The sequence below is a fragment of the Chlorocebus sabaeus genome, chromosome 11 (genome assembly GCF_047675955.1).
Source record: "Chlorocebus sabaeus isolate Y175 chromosome 11, mChlSab1.0.hap1, whole genome shotgun sequence".
NCBI lineage: Eukaryota > Metazoa > Chordata > Mammalia > Primates > Cercopithecidae > Chlorocebus > Chlorocebus sabaeus.
Genome location: NC_132914.1, coordinates 72,801,625 through 72,824,159, shown reverse-complemented (window position 1 = coordinate 72,824,159; position 22,535 = coordinate 72,801,625). Strand labels below are relative to the sequence as shown.

Here is a 22,535-nt window from a genome sequence, read left to right as displayed (position 1 = left end):
CACTGTGATAATGCAATGGTTGATCTAATAACTGAGATGGTTACTAAGTGACTAATGGGCTGGTGGCATGTATAGCATGAAAACACTGGAAAAAGAGATGATTCACATCCCAAGCAGGATGGAGAACAGCACACAGTTTAAAATTTATGAGTTGCTTATTTTTGGAATTTTTCCATTTAACATTTTTAGACTGTTTTTGACCATGAATAGTAGAAAGCACCAAAAGCTAAACTTGAATCAGTGGGGACTAGTGTATATATATCTGCACTAAATGCCATGTCCTCCTCTTATTAATGTCTTTGAAACTAACAGAGGAGTTGTTTTTTCACTCTTAAGGTACCTGATTTTTTGTCCTTTATTCTTTCTATTGAAGCTTCCCTTTCCCTAGTACTTATGCATTCATCTGCTCATTCATTCAACAAATATATGAACGAGGTATTAGGAAAAAAGTAGACAGCAAGACAGACATGGTGCCTGGCCTCTTGGAACTGATAAAAGAAAAACTTCAGCTGAATTAAATTGAAAGGGTTTAATTGAGCAATGAACAATTCGTGAATTGGGTGGCCTTCCCAGCCAGAGTAGGCTCAGGGACTCCAGCGCAGCCATGTGTGGAAGAAGATTTATGGCAAAAAATGGAAAGTGGCATATAGAGAACAGAAGGGAGGTACAGAAACAGCTGGATTGGTTGCAGCTCAGCGTTTGCCTCATTTGAACACGGTTTGAACAGTTGGCTACATTTGATTGGCCAAAACTCAGTGATTGGCACAAGTGCGGGCTACAGTCTGTTTATACTTCCACTTATTATAGTTCATGATGTACAAAGAAACCCTTAGGTTGAACTTAAAATATGTAAGGAGGCAGCTTTAGGCTGAACTTAACAGAGCCTATAGTCAAGTAGAAGAAACAACCATTAGCTGGTAAACATATCAACAAATGTGTATTTTACTAGGAAGGAAGACTGCGGATGCTATATGAAAGAATAATAGAGAAAGCACTGATTAAATTGTGGACTCGAGGAGGCTGCTCTCAGGAAGTGAGTCCATGGGTGCTGGGAAAATGATAACCTGAGAATCAAGTACCATCTTGTCTGAAAATCATTTCCACCCTGGTGCGGTAGCCCATTTTCCTACAGGTCACTTTATGGACCCAGCCTCTCCTCTTAAAATGTGCTTTTTCTCCAAGATTCCTTGTCCTTTGATGAAAGAGTTCTGCAAGCTGTCCTCCAAAATCTAATTTCTCAGAATTCTCAAATAAACTCAGTTTACAAACACAGTTTCAAATCAATTCATTTTTATACACCTCGATGTACAGTGATGCATAGAAAGAGCTTTTCAATAAAGAAAATCTAATTATCCAGTCTAGAAGATACTTATAATCAAATAAACTGCTCGATGAGATATCTATTAGAGTGTTGGTTTTGTTGTGTTTTGTTTTGTTTGAGACAGGATCTCACTCTGTTGCCCAGGCTGGAGTGCAGTGGCACAATCACAGCTCACTGCAGCCTCTACTTCCCAGGCTCAAGCAGTCCTGCCACCTCAGTCTCTCAGGTAGCGGGGACTACAGGCACGTGCCACCATACCCAGCTAATTTTTGTGTTTTTGGTAGAGACAGAGTTTCACCATGTTGCCCAGGCTCTGTTAGAGTCCTTATACTACTCGATGTTACTATGTAATACAACGATCATATGATAGCTTTCATAACTGTAAAAGAATAATGGGTTAGAAAGAGAAATAATTTTTTTTCCTCAAACAGGTTTCCTTTTGTCCTTTGAATAATAGAGTTTTCACATGAGGAACAGAGGAAGACAGAGAAAGATGGAGGGAGGGAGGGAGGGAGAGAAATCACAAAGCCTGCTTCCTGAGAGAGAGACAGAGAGAGAGAGAGAGAGAGAGAGCGAGAGAGAGCACTAAATGGTTATAGCATTTTAAGTACCAAGGTTCTTAGTGCTCCTCAGCTTTTTCTGGCTTAATGACCTAATATGAATGAGATAAAGTTATACTCCACTACCTTTGATTTATAGAGTTAGGCAAATGTCTCCTGCTCCATTTTTTTCAGCAATTTCATTTTTCTTTAATGACTTTTCTCTCTCCTCTCCTTCTCTATACACAGACCGGGTGACAGGGGCTGATAATGGGTAATGAGTTGTTTCATAATAGAAGTTTATGATAACGTTAGCCTCATAAAGACTTCCCCCATTCACAGGAGCCATTTATGTAAATATATGAAGAAATTATAGGTCTGCCATGTCTTAGGAGAACAGCACCTGGAAGCCTGGCATTTTAAAACAGCTTTTGAGCTCCTTAGCATAACTTCCGTGCAGAAATGAAAAGATGTGCATACACAGCTCAGTGAGTTGTCAGTGGCATATCGTGAATTAGAGCATCACTCAAGAAGCTGTTTCTATGCTCATTACTAAATCTGCAATTTTTTTTTTTACTGTGGCACTTCATTATATTAAAACATCAAGCTACCTCCAAAAAAATCTTATAAAACTATTTTTTCCTGTAATCCCAGCTACTGGGGAGGCTGAGGCAGGAGAATCGCTTGAATCCAGGAGGTGGAGGTTACAGTGAGCTGAAATTACACCACTGCACTCCAACCTGAAACTATTTTTTTCCTTAAACTACTTCAGATATAATTTCCTGTTTCTTGGGAGGCAATTCTTATAGTTTAAGTTACCTAAAATGTCACCTTGTTGTATGATTGGATTGTTCTGCATTGGTGAATTTTTCATGTGCTTTCCCAGGCTTGATCCTGCAGTGGTCAGTGGAATGAGAAGCCAAAAAAGAGGCAAGGGGCTGGGGTGCAGAAGAGGGTGATGTAAATACCTGTACCAACCCTGAAGCAGCCGCTTCAATTCTAGATGCTGTCAGGTGAAGATGCTGTCAAAGTTTATATTCCTTCAGCTGGACAAGATGTCGAAGATACACTTGCTTCAAGAACACCCTCATATCCTTGCCAGAATAGCACATTCTTTTCCCTGTTACCCTGAAAGTATAAGTCTATATTTAAGGCAACAATTATGTGAACTGTCAGTCTTTCATCAACAAGAGAGATAATATTGAGATTCATTGTGGTAATATTACTATTCCGGCATATGTAAAACCTTGTGAAAAAGACTACTTACTGCTCAAGCAAAATTTTGCCTTTCACAAAAAAAGTCCTCTGATTGTTCAATCAGTTGGTATTGTGGAAACCTGGAACTTCATTGTGAAATGCAGTATTCTGAAATGGACTTAAAATTGACCATTTTGCAGACATAATGGCAAGTGTATTTCATCAGAAATAATAATAGCTATACCATGTATTGATCGTTTATTCTCTGCCACACAATCATGCCATCTATGTGATCTTTCTTAATCCTTACGACAACCTGTGAGTAAGGAACTGTTATTATGCTTGTATCATAGATGGAAAAGCTGAGATTAGAAAGGTGAAGTAACATGTTCAATTTCATGTGCCTAGAAAGTGGTGGAGCCAGGATGTGACCTCTGTTCTGTCTGATCACAAAGCTCATGCCCTAATCACTAACTTCAACCTCACAGAATTAACATTAAATGACAGAGTTTGGAAAATGATTTGGTTGGCTCAAAAGTGAAAATGTTGCTGAAGTAAGAATATTGTAGAATTTTATTTCAGAAACTTTCAGAAAGTATTCATACTTGCTATAAACTGAATGCATGTGTTTCCCCCAAATTTATATGTTGCAACATTATATGTTGCAACTTAATGGCATTTGTGGGCGAGGCCTTTGGGAGTTCATGGTGGGGAGCCTCATTGAATGGGATCAATGTCATTATAAAAGAGACTTCAAAGAGTTTCTTCACCCCTTCCACCATGTGAGGACACAGCAAAAAGACAGCTGTGTCTACAAACCAGGAAGCAGGCCCTCACCAGACACCCAGTCTGCCCGTGCCTTGATCTTGAACTTTCCAGCCTCCTGAACTGTGAAAAATAAGTGTCTGTTGTTTAAGCCACCTGGTCTATGACATTTTTTGTTATAGCAGCCCAAACAGACTAAGACAACGCTCATTAACTTTCTGCCTGATGTACATCCATTAGCTAGAAAATAAATATATATTTTGCCAGTTTTTAAAAAAGCCAATACTGCATTATTCTCAACCTGGGAAAATTAAGTGGCTTGAGATGAATGAGAATCCAGGTCATCTTTAAAATGCCTCAGCGCTTTTTAGCTATTTTTAAGTTAAGATATTTTTGTATGAATTCAATAATATAACAAGAATATATTCAATAGCCATAAGTGCTGAAAAATCTCACAGTGGTTCTAGGAGGAAACTTCTGTTATTACTACAATTTTATGTGCTAAAGAACAGGCATATTAAAATACTTTAGTACCAATTATAAAATAATGGCAAACATCTATTAAGCACTTAATATGTGCCAGATACTCAATATGTGCCAGACATTCATTTTTTTCACATAGTAACTCTAAGAACTAGATACTTCCATGTTACAGATGATAAATTTGAGATAGAAAGTCACATAACTTCCCCTAGCTCATACAAAGTATCAGTCATGATGAAAGCCAGGCATCAAGTAGAACCTCTATAGTCTACACTCCTGATCACTCTGTAACATGGCCTCTTCTTCTATATAGGCTTCTGTATTTACATATTAAACACACCATATGTTGCTATTATGTTTAAATTGCATATTACATTTATTTTCTGCAGTCACTTTCCGTGGTGACTAAAATTCATAATGGTGGCTATGGCTCAAATTTCTCCTTTTTTCTTTTTCTTTTTCTTTTTTTTTTTTCCCAGATAGAGTCTCACTCTGTTGCCCAGGCTGGAGTACAGTGGTACCATCTCAGCTTACTGCAACCTCCGCCTCACAGGTTCAAGTGATCCTCATGCCTCAGCAACCTAAATAGCTGGGATTATAGGCATGAGCCACCAGGCCTGGCTAATTTTTGTATTTTTAGTAGACACGGGATTTTCCCATATTGGCCAGGCTGGTCTCTAATTCCAAACCTCAAGTGATCTGCCTGCCTCAGCCTCCCAAAGTGTTGAGATTACAGGTGTGAGCCACCATGCTCAGTTCAAATTTCTATAATTATCTGATTTGTTCAGCAGCATTTTCGGTTTTTATTTCTTCCAGGACAGAATTGTTATGATATTATACTTTTTCAGTCATTGATTAATTTATCCAGTGTGTACTGCCTGTGCTAGCTGTAACACACTCTACTAGACCTTTGAGGGAGTTACAAAGATTATTACTGCTTTCGGCAACCCACGACTTGAGGGAGAAGGCAGTGTGATGGAGTAAGGCACAGCTAGCTTGATGGCAGTACAAGATAAAGTGAGACAGGAACATAGGTGAGAATTAAGCATTTAGAAGTTGAAAGATGGGATTCATTTGGATCAGGATAGGGGTCAGGAAAGACTTATGAAGGGGATGCCATCGAGGATGTCCTCAGGGATGAATCTTTGCTATCAGGGATGTTACATTTGGAAGGGATCTCAGAGACACCGCACTTAATTCTCTCATCATAAAGGAGAGAATGCTGAGAACCAGAAGCGTTGAGTGATTTCCCAAGGTCACACTCTCCCATCTGTAACCTCTACTTCAATTTCAAACCCGAATGCTTGATTAATGCTTTTTAAGAACAGTTTTGACAGATTTGTCCTGATTTTAGTACTAGTTACCTGACTCACATCTTAAGGATACTCTTGAGAACCAAATAAAATAAAATAAGATGTAGTAATTATTAAAATCATTAAGGAAAAGTAATGCTGACTAGTCAACTCTAATGGAGAGTCTGACAGATTTACTGCCAAGTCAGGCTTGGAAGAGAAGAGGAAGTAGCAGATGGAGTTTTATGCTAGTAATGACAGCAGGTGGGAAACAGGTAATAGCAAACAGATGGGCCCCATAGTATATAAAGACCACCGGCATCTCATTTTCTAGTGCTTTGTTCCCAAATAGTAGTAAGATTCAATTCAGTTCTTGTAAAAATCTTACGAAACACAAACTCACTATTAGCTATAATGTTAGATATCACAGAGGGACAGTTTAAAAATAAAACTGTCACTATACTGAGGCTCAAGAAAAGTAGGAAATATAACACAAGTACAAAAAAAAAAAAACAATGTAATACAAAAGAGCGCAAACAAATGCTACAAAAGAAACACAAAGTGTAGGATGAATCTGGTCTGCAAGGGTAAAGGACTCAGAAAGCAAAAGAAAATGTTCCTGTTAAAGAAAGGCTCAGAAGCAGGTAAATGCCGGAGAGGATCTGCTTAATTGTGAATGGCACAACACTGCTAGAGACAAGCAAACATGTGTCATGGAAGAGCAGAATAATTAGGTGGTACAGACCCCTAAACATCACTGTCTAACTTGGAACAAGACACTTAAACCCTCTCACCTTCCATTTCTTTATTTCTAAAATGAGATAGTTCCTTTAACTTCTTCCAGGCTTAGGAGTTAGTAATCTCTAATATAGAATCTCCTTAAATTTCTTAGACTAATATTTCCCAAAGTATGAGGTGCGTGATCCCAGTGAAATGGTTATTTTAAAGAGTACACATGTAATATTTGTGTCAGTAATTACATAATTTTTAGTAAGGTTGGCTTCTATTTAAAACAAGTGATGGTGATTTTCATTTTTGTAGTGTTGGAAGTTTTCTTTAAATTTTTTAAGTGAAAAATATGTATCAAGTTATAGAAAAAATTTAACTATTTCCATTGATGTGTGATATTTTCAATTCATACATGTTTTCTGTGCATACTATAACATAGCTGTGCTTGTTTTGCTATCATTGATTGATTCATTCACTGAACAAATACTTATAGAGTACCAACTGTGTGTCCTGCTCTAGGCAGCATTGACAATCTGGTAAACAAAACAAACAAAATCTTTGCCCTGCGGAACCGACATTCTTGTAAAGTGAGATTGACAATAACAATAGACATGACAAATAAGTAAATTACATAGGGTCTTAGTAGGTGATCAGTGCTAGAAAAAAATAGAACAAGACAGGAGGACTGGGAGGGCCAAGAGGTATGTGATAGATGAGATGGCCAAGTAGTCTCTTTAGGGAGGAACCATTTTATCAAAAATTTCAAAGACAGAAGGGAATGAGCCATGTGAGTATTTTAGGTGAGTATTTTACACTTTACTTACCACTGAGTAAAACTGATGTTCCTACATCCTGGGCTCACATATGCCCATCGTTATTAGGGGAGAAACATATTAGAACAAAGCTTAAATTCATAGTGACATCACTATGCCAGGTATATTCCAATTTGAGACACAATTTGAAATGCTAGAGGGACACCTTATGGGGAAACCCAACAAGCCAGTGGATATATGGAGGCAATATTTGGAATTTGAAGTAGATTTTGGAGTCATTTTTATAGCTTTTGTATTTAAAGCTGTTATAGTGCCAAGAAAAAGAGGTAAAACAGAACCTTAGCAACCTGTTACTTCTGTAAGGGATGGGAGGGGGGGGGACAGAGATGGAAGAAACTAACTTGTATTATGTGCCAGGCCCCAAGCTAGCAAAGCAGTTTGCATACACTATGCATTGATTGCACAAGAGGTAGGCAATGAATATGTAATAAACATGTTTATTTTTCAAGGAGCTTTCCAGGAGAGGTGAGAGAAGATAGTAGGGGGCAAATCTGTGGTCTCTAAAGTAAGAGAAGCTGGATGTAATGGCTCACATCCGTAATCTAGCATTTTAGGAGGCTGAGGCAGGAGGGTCGCTTGAGCCGAGGAATTTGCCAGCCTGGGCAACATAAGGATTCCCCCGTCTCTACAAATAATAATAAGAATTAAAAAAAGTTAGCCTGGCATGGTGGCATTCACCTGCAGGCCTTGGGAAGCTTAGGTGGGAGAATCACTTAAGCTCAGGTGTTTGAGGCTGCAGTGAGCTATGATGATGCCACTACACTCTAGCCCAGGTGACAAAGCAAGACCCTGTCTCTAAAAAAATAGTAATAATAAATTAAAGTGAGAAAGACCTAGGTCCAAATATTCATAGTGGAGCTTTAGGCAACTGACTGACTTCTCTGAGCTGACTTCTTCCTCTAGACCACAAGGCCAGTGACAGTAACTGCATCACTGGGTTGTTGTGAGACAATGTATGTCAAATCTCCTGCTACATAGTAAGACCTAGTAAATGCTGGCCATTCATTTAAAGTAAAATAAAACGATAATATGGTAGCTTACAATAACAAATGAACTGATTTTTATGGCTATGTTATTTTAAAGCCATGAGATATTTGAGCATTTTTATTTTTATACTAGCAATGAAGAAAAAATTCAGTTAAACAAGAACTTCCAGAATTAAACTAGTGTTTCTTACTTTTTGCAATTATTAAAAAATTCAAATGGGATCAGTTCTATTTTATTTTTTAAATTTGGTTGGTTTTACTCTCTCTCTCTTTAAAAATTGAAAATCCCTTTAGATTTTGGCTGTTCTCTGCAGAAAAATACATATAAATATACTAAAAAAAAATTTCCAAAATTTGGAAATAAAGCAAAATGACAACTATGGCATTCCCAAGTTTTGCTTGAGCAGTGTCCAGTAAGCCTGATGAAGGTTCATCTGATTCTTGAAATATAGCTTTGCCTGATTACTGTTTACTATTGATTAGAGTTCAAATTATAAAATTCCAACTTAACTTGTAGACATTTCATCAGATGACAATGATTTTTGTCCAAATGAGATGCCAATGATTTCTCTCTAAAAGGGAGATAATACTAAAATTTATGTTTTGATTGTCATGTAGTACATTAACCAGTTTTGAATCTAATTTAGCAATCATATTCCCGCATTCATTCTTACACTTTCATTAGTCTCTTTTATCCTTCTTTGAACTATTTTTGACATCCCGCTGGATCCTCATTAATAACTTAAGTAAATCTTTGCCATACTATGCTTACTATGAATTTCTATGAGAGTTACAGTTGTAACTTTTTTTTTTTTTTTTTTTTTTTTTTTTTGAGATGGAGTCTCGTTCTGTTGCCAAGCTGGAGTGCAGTGGCGCAATCTTGGCTCACTGCAATCTCCGGCTCCCTGGTTCAAGTGATTCTCTTGCCTCAGTCTCCTGAGTAACTGGGATTACAGGTGCATGCCACCATGCCCAACTAATTTTGGTATTTTTAGTAGAGACAGGGTTTCACCATATTGGCCAGGATGGTCTTGATCTTCTGGCCTCATAATCTGCCCACCTTTATTGTTGTTTGAGAGGGAGTCTTGCTATGTTGCCCAAGCTGGAGTGCAGTGGCGTGATCTCAGCTCACTGTAACCTCCGCCTCCTGGGTTCAAGCTATTCTCCTGCCTCAGTCTCCCGGGTAACTGCGATTACAGGAGCACACCACCATGCCCAGTTAATTTTTTGTATTTTTAGTAGAGACAGAGTTTTACCATGTTGGGCAGGCTGGTCTTGAACTCCTGACCTCAAGTAATCCACCCGCCTCAGCCTGCCAAAGTGCAAGGATTACAGGTATGAGCCACAGCACCTGGTCATACACTTATAACTTTATACTTTAACATACAATGTATCAGGGTTTAAGCAAAACCATATACACTTATTAGTTTATACAGTTATTAAAATATATATTTATAGTATATTTTTAGTATATTTAATATATACATAAATATAAGTGTATATATCACACATAATATGCATATATTTATATATAATGTATGTAAATATATATTTATATATTTACTTACATATTATATATAAATATATATTTACCTATATATATTTATATAATTAATTTATATAATTACCTATATATATTTATATAATTAAGAAATATATTTTTCAATTTTCAATTTATTAATTTATAGTTAAGAAATATATATTTCTTAATTGTAGTGATTTCTTCTTACAGTGCTGTGAAAACTGGTGAGGAGGTCTGAGTTTGGATATAAAGCTGTAGTTTCTGGCCTGGTGCTGGCACCTGAAGTCCACAGACAGTTGGGCAAAGAAGATGGATGGGAAGCAGAGGAAGCAAAGACAAGTTGAATGAAGGACAAACTGGTGCCTTCCGTCATGGAGCTAAATATGCATCTGGTCGAGGATTCAGGGAAGTTGATCCAGCAGGAGGATCTGGCAGGAGTCCAGCTGCTGCCCCTCACCAACAAGGTGAGCTTACCGATAAGTGACAACATGCATGAGGTCCAACAGTGCCTGGAGCCCTGCATCTGTCTTCCAAGCCTTAAAAAACTAGATGGCTACTGCTTTACTTCCACTTTCTACATCTTATGCAAAATGTCTCTTGAGGACCACACTGTCCAAGAAATCTGCAGAAGAGACATACGGAAGACATAGTTCTAAGCCAAGTTGATACAATAGACATCTATCACACACTATTTATCATAAGATTTGGTGAGGGATGGGGGGTTCACAGATGCTCTAAAACCCACTGAGAGATAGCCTAGGGGTTTATGAGCCTTGGGGTTATTAAAAATCTCTCTTCTAGTGTTCATGATAATAGGAATGGCATCAATGACTCAATTAAGAAAACGCCACCTTCTGAATTTAGGCTTATCTGTGTCAATGAGTTTTAATAGCTGGAAAAATTTCTATTTTAGTTACCTTTCTAATTTTCTCTTTACTTGAGAGCCTGTCAGTCTTCTCAGTACTAAGGAGTCAGTCTGTCAGTACTAAGGAGTCACATTCTTTACAATGCCTTTTTTAAATGTAAGTTTTATTTCCTAATTTTTCGAGCAAATGCATGTATTATTAAAAATGTATATGTCACTGACTTTAGTCATAATTAAATAAAATAAATGAGTGGTTTTTTCTTTGAAATCAAATGTATCAGGTGATTTTAAGCCATGGAATTGTGTTAAAGTTATTGCCATTTATTTTGAATTTTTAAACTTATTGAGTACTGGATCCTCCTTTATTCTTACTCTAGCTTTTCAGTTTTGCCCTTATGAATCTTTTGAGTTAATAGAAAACCTTTCAGTTAGATTGGCTCTTGATCTTTTGACCAATCTTCAACTTCATAGAAAGTAGGTAGCCCCTGCCCATCTGCTTACTGACACAACGAAAAGCCTTTCTATTACTAAATGCTATCTAGTGCTAGATAATAACAGCTGAGATATTGGGAGTTTTATGCAGTGCTACTTTATTGCTTTGGGAACTTTGACAACTCTCTTTTCTGAAAACTGTTTTCACAAAAAAATTGCTTCAAAGGGTTTCAATAAACATCTTCCCATTTTCAGGTAGTTCTCAAAATCTTACATCTTGTAATGAATGTGATTATACAAGTTTACATAAGCATCGATAAAAAGAAAAGTCTTTTTCTTTTTACTCATTGTCCAATATGTACCTGAGATACTTTCTGGTATTATATCATGGAAGCAAAAAATAGCAGTTGATGGAAATATGGTATCAGGGCAAAGACTGATTTTAGATTTTTAAAACTATATTCATTCAAAAATTATGTCCATTAAAAAAATAATTCCTATAGATATTTAGTTAGAAAGTAAACAAGACTTCTTAGGTTCTGGCCTTATAATCTAAACAGAATGTTTCATTCATGTATCTTATCTGTAAAATTGCATTTGAAATGTCTTAATTTTCGTGGAAAATGACCTCATTTTAATTATTGGTCTTCTGGACTTAGGCATAGCGTAGTGCCCTAAAATAGACAATACTCAATAAACACTTGCTGCATGAGAAAGGATGGAACAAATGAATAAACAAATTTATGATGCTCTCTAATTTCTAACATCAATTCATGTATTTATTCCTAAAGTACCTCCCCTAAACTGAGGCATAACCTCATTTCTAACCCAATGTGGCACACACTGTTGATACTGAGAGATGCAATGCAACTAGCTCCCTGTGGCAAGTCTGTAGGATCCCACAAATTACCAGGAGTCCAGAAGTTCTGGTCCGTTCTCAGAAGAATTCTCTAACCAAAGAAAACCAAAATCATGTTATTGCCATCGCTGACGGTTCCAACTGCACCTGAGGACTGCTCTTCACTATCTTACTCTCGAGTTTAAACCCTATATTGAGCACCAACCTGCACCCCCCATCTTAAAATCCCATTAAATATCTAATGCATTCTTTGGCTTTCCCATATTAAAATAACTTACTACACACTCAAGCATCAGTTTCTGATTTACCTCACTCTGAAACATCTTCTTGTGTTTTGCTAATCTCAAGACTTCTATACAAGTATACCTGGGAGGACTGAGACAGAATTAGCCCTACAAAAACTAGGAAGGAGGTATCCTTTGCCTTGTGCACATTTACCTCTTCCCATCTTATCTTCCACCACACTCTCCTTTCAAGCTATAAAAACACACTCTTTCTTGACTATATGGTTATACTTTTCAAATATGTGTGTGTGTGTACGTGTGTGTGTTTATGGTAATGCTCCTCTATACACACACAGAGATGCACACACATGCACAGAATATATAGTTAGCTTTTTCAAATGTGTGTGTGTCTGTGTGGATGGTAATGCTTCCCCTCTATACACATACACATATACACATGCATGCACACACACAGACACATATGCACAGATGCACATTTAACTTTCAGTGGCTTCCATTCCTCTTAAGATAAAGACTGAATCCTAGCAAGGCCTCCATGCCTCTGCGTGCTCTTGTCCCAGCCTACTGTCTCTCTCCTCATTGTCTCTGCCATCCATCCACACTGCATCTTTCAGTTTCTAGAATAAGCCATGCTCTCTCCTACCAAGAGAAGGGTCTTTTAATATACTGCTTTAAAAAATAATTTGTGTTACAATACACATTACCTACAATTCACCTTTTTAACCATTTTAATGTGGACAACTCAATGGCACTTAAGTACATTCACAATGTTGTATAACTATCACCACAATCAAGCTCCAGAGCATTTCATCATCCCCAAAGGAAATCCATACCTACTAAACAGTCACTAGTCATTCCCTCCTACTCCCAGGCCTGGCAACCATTCATCTGACTTCTGTCTCTATGGATTTTCTATCTCTATCTCTATGGACATTTCGTATAAATGGATTTATACAATACATGGCTTTTTGTGCCTGGCTTCTCTTTCACTTAACACAGTGTTTGTGATGTTCATGTTGTAGCATTTATCGGTACTTCATTTCTTTTTATGACTAAATAGCATTCCATTTTACGGATATTGAGCATACTGTTAATTCGCTCAGAATGAGTTTCCATCCTTCTCCTCACCTAGCTGTCTCTTGTTCATCCTTCAACAGTCAGCTCAAAGATTACTTCCTCATTGTACTTTCTGAGACCCCGGCCTATATGAAGTCATAGACTTTTTAAGGCCCAGCTTTCTCTTCTACATAGCTCTTCTCTCAGTCTGTAATTAAACACCCATTTAGGGGTTATTTGACTAATGGCTGTCTCCCCAACTGGAATCTAAGATCCATGAGGTAAGAAATCATGTCTATGTTAGTTCCATATTATATTCCCAATAGCTTTTAGAGGGCCTGGTACATAAATAAACTTTTGTCAAATAAATGTTGTTGAAATTATTTCCTAGTAAGAAGTAAATAATTGGCAGCAGCTTAATGTTCCTTCATTCCCAATGGTATTTTGAGTTTGAATAGAAATAGAGCTGTCATAGAGAAATTTCATGGTGGAATTTCCCTGGCAGAGAATAAAGGCTGGATTGTTTTGGGGGAGAAACTTCTTCCTGCTCCTGAATTGCACCGCCCGATGCCTATGCCACCTGAAAGATCAGTTCTTGAGTCACCATTTCATTCACTGTAAATATGTACTGCTTCCATTTTATCTGAACTGAAAAACAGGCATATTTGGTTCTATTAACATTCTTATTTCATCACTAGAAAAGTAGTGACCTGCTGTGAGTAATTATCCCTCATCCATCTTTCCTCTCCAATATTTATAATGTAAGCCTGATTGGAATTTGATGGGTTTCTTTGATGTCTGCAACTGAAGGATGCTTTTATTTGTAAATGGGATTGTAATTGTATGTTGGAATGTACCCTTCGTTAACTCAATGGCGCTGTCTTTTCCCAATCTTTTCCTGATATTCGTAATGGGTTTAAAAGTAGTCTTTCCTCTTTCATGCCCTTACGTTACCTCATACATAAACCATATCCTTTGTGCAAGTGTTTGCAGTCTACACAATGCTGTCCTGTTTTGGAGTAATTACATCTGGAAAACAGCCAGTCATTATGTTCTTAAACTGATGGCAAATTCTTCTCTAGTATTTACAGACAGATGACAATTAAATTGAGGCCCTGATACAGTAAAAGCACAATTTAACAAATTTACTTGGTGGCAGCATTTTTATTTAAATTTTGTTTAATTACTCATGAGAAAAATTTTCTCCAGAATGATAGTTTTATGCTCTAAATGAGCTGCCTGATATTTTTCTCAATTAGGCATCAGATTAAAGGACAGTTGTGCCAAGTAAATTGTATCATTTGCATGTAGAATTACTATTATTTCAGTTTTTGTTTATTATCCAATTGATTATGTCAACCCAAAGAAAATCGGATATTTTTGTTCCAGGTATAGCTGAAGTCCTCTAATGTTTTTTTTTTTTTCTCCCCAGGTGGGGTCAGAGGGGCTAGATATGAATAAAGTTAATTCTAACTTTAGGCTATTCTCTGAAGGTTGAGCTGTGAACATGTAATGGCTAAACATAAATATATTTCAAGAAACCTAAAAAATATCAAAAGTGGTTTCTGGCCTCAAGGATTGTCAATAGCCTGATTAATTCTACTAACATAGTAAATTAAAGAGAGATTATTTAGCTAGAGAAGCATCGTCGGAAATGGAGCGCCAGAGGCAAACATTGGTAATTTAGATCTTGGTATTCAAGACTGACTCAGATCTTGGTATAGTCAGCTTAGTAATCAATTCCCAATTGTGTAGGTGGCTACTGGAGTCTCATAAGGTATGTGTTTTTTTTAAATAACACACAAAATCTCATATGTTCTGATCACAACTTGGCATCCCGTGAATCTTATCTTTACATGGATGGTAAGAGAATGTGCTAGTCAGGTTAATGTGATGGCCCATTCATCTTGGGTGTTGTAATTCTCATTGTATAAATTTAAAGATTTTTCTGCTTTTATATACATCTTTGTGATGTTTGAGAGAAAGAGAAGAATATAATCTAACCGGACCAACTTTGGAATATAGACCAGTTTAAATTTTTAAGCTTGCAAGATTGAGAACAAGGAACTAAACACTGATGAATTCACCAAGAAAAAGTCAACCAGTAGGCATCTCTCTGCCCTGAGAAGGGTCAGCTGTCTCCACGCACACAGCACTGTCTCTCTTACTGTAGGTCTTCTTTGAATTTATTTATTTTATTCTTTCACTGGCTTCTGTAAGGGCATAGAGAGGCATAATAGGAGTCATACATACACACATACAAAAACTAAACACAACATAAAGTCTTTAGAATTCAAGGATCCCAAGTTGGAATATTCTTCCTGCCTCTGTCAAATGACATTAGACAAATGACCTTTTTTTTCAATTTCCTCATCTCTTTAAACTTGAAATGCTACCTATCTTTTTGCTTGTTTTGAATATCAAATTAAAACTGTTTTTAAAATGTCAGCCTAATGTGAGACTGACATGGAGTAACCCTCAATTATTCATCTGCTTGGCTTTCATTTCATTCATTCTTCCTTTCTTTTTTGGAGATGGCATCTCTGTGGCCCAGGCTGGAGCGCAGTGACGCAATCTCGGCTTACTGCAAACTTGGCCTCCCAGGTTCAAGTGATTTGCCTGTCTCAGCCTTGTGAGCAGCTGGGATTACAGGCACACATCATCACACCTGGCTAATTTGTGTGTTTTTAGTAGAGACAGGGTTTCACCATGTTGGACAGGCTGGTCTCAAACTCCTGGCCTCCAGTGATCCACCCACCTTGGCCTCCCAAAGTGCTGGGATTACAGGTGTGAGCTGCTGAAAAAAGTTGACAGTTATATCCAGTTCTCTGTTTTGGAAAGGTACGATTATAAAATTGTATTTATAAACTCGGTTTTTTTTGTTCCTAGAAAGAAACTACAAATAATCACACATATTGGTCACTGGATATTCGCTCCTGTCTAGACTTAGAAAATTAGGAGGTTTTTGCTGTCTGTGGCACTGCAGCCTAGACAAGTATAGAAACAGCCTCAGAGTTGGGGCATGTGCCAGGAATCTCCTGACACTGCAACACTGTGAACATATAACAAAAATACAAAAACACAAAGATAATCACATTCCCACATTCAATTCGGGTATATGGCTTTTGAGTAAGCCTGTCATCTATTTTAAATATGGTCTTTTAATAGACCCTGTTTTCTAGCTCTGTTCTCTGAGTAGCCAATTAACAGATCAACATCCTCCTAAGACACCTGTCTTTCAGGCTTTGGCCAGCACACTATGGTTTTTAAACCCACTCTTAACATATCACCCCATGCCTAGGAAAGAATAACTCATTTCCATTTACTGTAATGGGATAACCCGTGAAAAGACCTATTTAGAGCTGCATGTCAGATACTTTCGTTTGCTCAAAGTGGCCTTTCATGCAGAAACATGTTTGGTTTTTTTTTTGGAAGATGGAGTGTTCTTCAATGTTGATGTTGGAAGACTCCAAAAGTGAGGTCTGTGGCTTTTATAATTATGCAGGATTTTAGTATAAACGAGTAGGCAGATCTTAGCTAAATCTGCCCCACAGAAAACTGTCTCCAGCCAAACGACCAACTGAAAGGTCAATGTAAATACTAAGATTATTAAGCAATAGCAGTTGAAGAAAGACATTCAGCTGTGGTGGAAGGACTCTTGCAGGGTGAAAAAGAAAAAAGGTTGTTTATGTACTGTTCCTCCACTTCTTCCCAGAAAAGGTTTCTTGAACTTCCTCCTTTTTCACACTGGGGTTTTATTGTCTCACATTGTCTAGAAAGAAAAATAATGGAATTTTTCAGTGGTAACACATCCTTGAAATTTGGGGTTTTAAATTCTCTAACTGTGGCTCTTGCAAGGAAGAACACCAGAGTCTCTCATTATCTTAATGGCTTCCCTCTGCTGCTGGGCATGGGCCTCATTATAACTTGGAGTCTCTTTAGGGACTGTGCAGGTGCCTTTTTTTCAGTTCAGGTGGGCAGGGTGGAAGTCATGCGTAGAGCACACTCCAAAAAAGAGCCCAAACTGCTCCACTGACTTCCCCATGCACACTCTTGGAGTTATTTCCACTAATAAAAGCAGAATAGAACATGTACCAAATCAAACCATCAAACCATTGATTATATCTACTGAATGTCAGAGAACGTGCTATTTATTGCATACATAGCATGTATTAGCTAAGATGATGCTCATTAGCTAATGAAAGCACATTATCGTTCATCTCAACCCCACACCTGCTCAAGAGGTCTCTGGGGCTGTGCCCTCATTTCCTATTGCTGCTGTTTTCATATCTTTAGATTCAGTACTTCCCCATCTCTGAAATGACTCCATGTAGTACTTGTGTGTTTGTATGTGAGCATGTATTTTATATCTATCTATATATATATCTATCTATGTATCTATCTCTTTATATTTTAAGCACAGATTCCAAGGCAATTCTCTTATGGACATATTCTCCTGGATCTCCCAAACTGAACTCAGTATCATTTATTCCCTCTCAAATATTCCTTTCTTCTTATGTTCCATGTCTCCGTATAGCACACTGTCATTCACTCATCATGTTTGCTTTCTTCGCTTTTCACTCTCCAAATCCCATTTCTGACCACCTTATCTGCTTCCCATGGAATCATCACATTGCTCAATTCATTTCCACTGGGACATTTATCACTGATTTATACTATTGGGTTAATTGCTGGTTTACTTTGTGTCATCTGTCTCTTTTCTCTAGAATATAAGCCTCAAGAAGGTAGGGTTCTTTTCTGTGTTATTCCCTACTGTGAACCTAGAACAATGCCTAGAACATAGGCATTGTTACCTATAAACCCTGCAAAAGTTTATTAACTGCATGAATGAATCAAAAACTGTCACATTGATGCTATTGCTTTAATGTCTTGCAAATCACTTTTTAAAATCCCTGTTGCTGCCATCCTAGTTAAAGCCAGTATATTTCTCGTATCTGTGACTGCAATAGCCTCTGAGCAGCTCTTCTTGCTTCCACTCTCACCTTCTCTAGATTGTTATCTGCCTGGCAGTCTGAAGTCTTTCTAAACTGCAAAGTGGCTCCTGTCATTGGTCTCCTTAAAACTCTTAAGTAGCTCCCCATTACAATCCACTTTGCAAACTTTTCCACAAACATTTCCCCAACGGCAAAGGAGAGAGCAGGCCTGGGATCTGAAGTTACCTGTCACAAGTACAAAGTATCTTAGGAGTTTTATAATTTATCTTACAAATGTATGCGGATTTTGCACTCTACTTCTTTAGTAATAAATATTTTAAATTACTCACCACTTAGCAAAAACAATGCTCCAGGAAGATATTTCTTGTTTATCCTGTGGTTTTGCAATATGGACACCAGGATATCAAAGTCTGAGAAAGGCAAAAACAGATTAAGATCAGATAAATTACTTTGATGCATAAAGCCCTTCAAAACCCGGTACGTGATTCTCTCTCCCTTCTCACCTTTTGCTATTCTCTCACACCCACCTTCCCCAAGCTGGCTCATCTCAATGCCGCCCTCCTCTCTAAGACTGCCTCCCTTCTGTGCTTCCCCTCAGGATCTCCCTTCTGTGTTTCCCCTCAGGATCCTGTGCCTTGTCGTCTGCACATGATCAGTCCTTATTGTTTATTTCTGTGTCTGTAGCACTAACCTTGAGGAAAGGAGGTGCGTTGTGTTCATTATTAGCAAAACCTGGTCCAGTGCCTGGTAGATCTCAAGCACACAATGAACGTCTATGGAATGAATTAGTGAATGAGTCAATGGATTACCAATTATTCCAAGTAAGTGCTCATTTGAAGCTTTAAGGACGCTGATATCTGAGATTAAGCGACATTCTATTTCAGTAGCCTTCCCCCATCTGTTACTCCATCCTTCCCAATACATACATGTAAGAAGAGAAATTTATTTAGGGTTGATTTGATTGACAAAGAATTGAAAACTGCGATAATGTCTAGGACCAAAGCAGTGATTCAAATTTACTAAGAGACATGTAAAGTTCAAAGAATGATCCTTTTCCCTGGAAACTGGAAGGGATTTTTGAAAGCACAAGGACTCCCTAGCATGAAGCAGCAATTAAAGAATGGATATTTGGTAACATCATTGTTTCTAATTTAGATGGCAACCAAATGTCATTTGCAAAGGTTTCAGAGGAAAGTTGAGCCCATGTTTAAGAAGATACTCAACCTCGTTCCATTTGTCATAGAGAATCATAACTTATCTATCCACCTATCTTTTCTGACATTTACTATAAAATGTTGTCACTGGGACTGTAACATCTAATTGGCCAGGCTATTTGAATGATCTGATGAGCTAGTTTTAGGGTTCAATGTGTCATTAAAAAAGAAACCAGACTTTTCTAGTGGAGTACAACTAGTGGAGCCTCCATAACTTCAAAGTCTCTTAGAATGGTTTTGGCCAAAGTCAAACATCCTCTGCAGTTTATAAAATTTTTGGTTATGCGTGACAGATGCTCAATGGGAAAGTTCTGCAGATGGAATCTTTCTACAGAGGGAAGTGGTTTGCTCTTATTAAAAAGTCTGAATGGGGACCAGAGAGAGAATGAAGAGGAAAAGGAAGTCACAGAAAAAGTTCTGGCTGCAAGGCCATCCCTAGGCACCTGACAACATAGAGCAGTTGGCAGAAGACTGAAGTTAAGCAGCTGAGTCCCGTCCTCTGAGAGCTTACAGTCCCCAACCAACTGACTCAAATGCATGATTAAACAGCACTTGGCCAACTATACAAGTATTGAACCACAGCCAAAATAGGTTTTTTTTTTTTAATAATTTCAAATTAAAATGCTTCCCACTGCAGTATGGAATATAATTGAGGTATCTTCTTTTCAACTGGTTAACAATGGATCCTTCCTGAAATATTCAACCCTTCACTGGCTTAGAAGGTATTCTTTTTTATTTATCAGATATGATTTGGGGGATGTTTAACACATGGGACTCATGGTTTAGTGTGTTTTCCAATTTTGTTACAGTGTTTCCAGTCAGGACAGCCTTAAAGGAAGCATTGCATATTTTATTAATTAATTAGTCATAATGAATTCTTTATTTCTGGTGTTGGCAAAGGCTGAAGCAGTCTGTTTGGCTATTGTTACACAGCCTGGTTTGCAGGCATTTCCTCCTGAGATTGCCAAGGGCAGCTGCTAGGGGGGTCACAGCAATTCCTTCAGCCAGTACTGTCCCTTTCCCAGACACACGTCTCTCCTTTCAACCCACAAGTGAGGATGCAGTAGAGTGGGCCTGGGCACAGGCTTCACCCCAAACACAGCCAGAACACTTTGTTTTTAATCTGACCTTTTCAGACGAGTTTTTTTTTTTTTTTTTTTTTTTTTTTTAAGTGTTCTATAGCTGAAAAGGTTTTGGAAAACTACTCAATCAATAGAAGATAGATAGGTGGATTGATAGATTGTATAAACAGAATATTATATTCTACAAAAGCTGTTGCTTCCCCATAAGGCTTTTTGAATTTAAACTCCTCCTTCATCAACACCAAATATTAAAGATACTACTTCGTACTGGCCTGGTGCAGTGGCTCACACCTGTAATCCCAGCGCTTTGGGAGGCCGGGGTGGGCGGATCACTTGAGGTCAGGAGTTTGAGACCAGCCTGGCCAACATGTTGAAACCCTGTCTCTACTAAAAATATACAAATGAGCTGGGCGTGGTGGCAGATGCTTGTAATCACAGCTACCCATGAGGCATGAGAATTGCTTGAATCTGGGAAGTTGCAGTGAGCAGAGATCACACCACTCCACCACTCCAACCTAGGCAACAGCCAAGACTCCATTTCAAAAAAAAAAAAAAAAAAAAATTACTTCCTACTAAAATAAAAAAGAATAATGACTCCCAAATACCTAGTGTCTATCTGTTCCTCTAAATTAGGGGTTGTGCTTAAATTTACTAAATTTATATGTTTATTTCAGATAAATTAGGCTGAAAACCTTTGTTCATATCAGTACTGTACAAGTGACTTCCATTAATTTATTTTGTGAAGGAAATTAAAACCTGTGACCATGACATGTAAATTCATTGAAATTAAATGCAAATAAATCCAGTCTTGTTATGTTCTTCTGTTTCAAGACTGAGGTTATTGACTGACACATAACGTTGAGAATCCATTTCCCAAGCACTTTGATTGACAGGCAAGACAACACAACAGCAGAGAGCTGGCTGCCTGTTTAAAAGCTGTGCTCCAAATACAGGCTATGTTGATAGAATTGACTGCTGCATTTTTCTGCTTTCTGGTGAGAAGATAATCCTCTACCTTCTATTTACAGGATATTAATTTTAAGTACCTGTGAAATGAAGTTCTTAAAACCTGAGATTCCCCAAAACTCCAGTTATCAACAAGGTTATATAGGAATCCAAGCCAGGCATTTGGAGTAGATGCTGAGATCTCCTCTCCCTCACACCTTTGCTGACCCCAGCTACCTGCAATCTTGCCAGGACCATTCTGGAGGTCAGGTGATCCTTTTTATTTGTAAAAGATCTAGTAAAGTATACAACAGTTTATTCTTTTAATTTTAATGGCAATTTATGTACATACATACTTGTGTACTTCATAATCAACTTTCTTTTAAAATGTGAATTCTTTGTAGGAAATGTTTCAATTTAAAAAATTAAATCCTTTATGAATATAAATTTAATATTCATTTCCTTCAACTTCTTTCATCTGAATTTCTTTCTTCCCATTATCCCTTTTTCTTCTCAGCTAAACCATCAAATGACTTTCCTGCTATTTTACATTTTGCTGATAAGCAGTTCCTGTAATTAATAACCTTATCTTTCTATATATGAAAAAAACAAATTTAATGCATTTTAATAAGGAGGTTGAAAGAACAAGGAGACATTTTATTGCTGTGTTGATTTTGATAAGACTAGAAATAACCTGGTTGGCTGGTGATGGCATATTGATGTTGGTTGCATTTGTGCACACATTTTTGGTTACTCTTGCTGTTTGTACTTCAGTATTTCTTATAAATATATTTGTGAATGGGTGTGTAATGTAGATTTCTTTAATAAACAAATCTCACTGAATAATGTGATGGTTTTAGGCCACTTTATCATTATGTATATCTGATTCTAATCTTGTGTTTGCAGTTATCAGCTGACCAACCAACTGGGCTGAGAATCAGAAGATTTGGTTTTAAGACCAGCTCTTCCAAAAAATTGATCTTAGCCCAAGGAAAACATCCCAATTGCTATTTCCTTATTTATATGTGGAGGTGGAGCACCAGGAGACTACCTAAAAGAGCTCTAATATCTAAACCAGAGCTAGTATTCTACGACTCCAGCTAATTCATTTAAACAAACAAACAAACAAAAAAAAAAAAAAAAAAAAAAAAAAAAAAAAATCCTGCGTTAGGCTTTTAAAGTTGAAGATCCTTTGGAATGTGAATAATCAGGTCT

The 22,535-nt window shown here is 37.5% G+C and overlaps 1 long non-coding RNA gene across 4 annotated transcripts in view; it reads left to right on the top strand.

Moving 5' to 3' along the window:
• Window positions 1-21,754, top strand: part of LOC119623861 (uncharacterized) — a 380,205-nt gene extending 358,451 nt beyond the window's left edge. For 3 of the 4 annotated variants that reach the window (XR_012094672.1, XR_005239924.2, XR_012094673.1), the window contains exon 5: window positions 9,878-11,031. This is a non-coding gene — a long non-coding RNA (uncharacterized lncRNA). Of the gene's footprint in view, window positions 1-9,877; window positions 11,032-21,403 lie in introns of those variants that run through there. The other variant, XR_012094674.1, reaches the window with a different exon arrangement.
• Window positions 21,755-22,535: the final 781 nt, after the last annotated feature.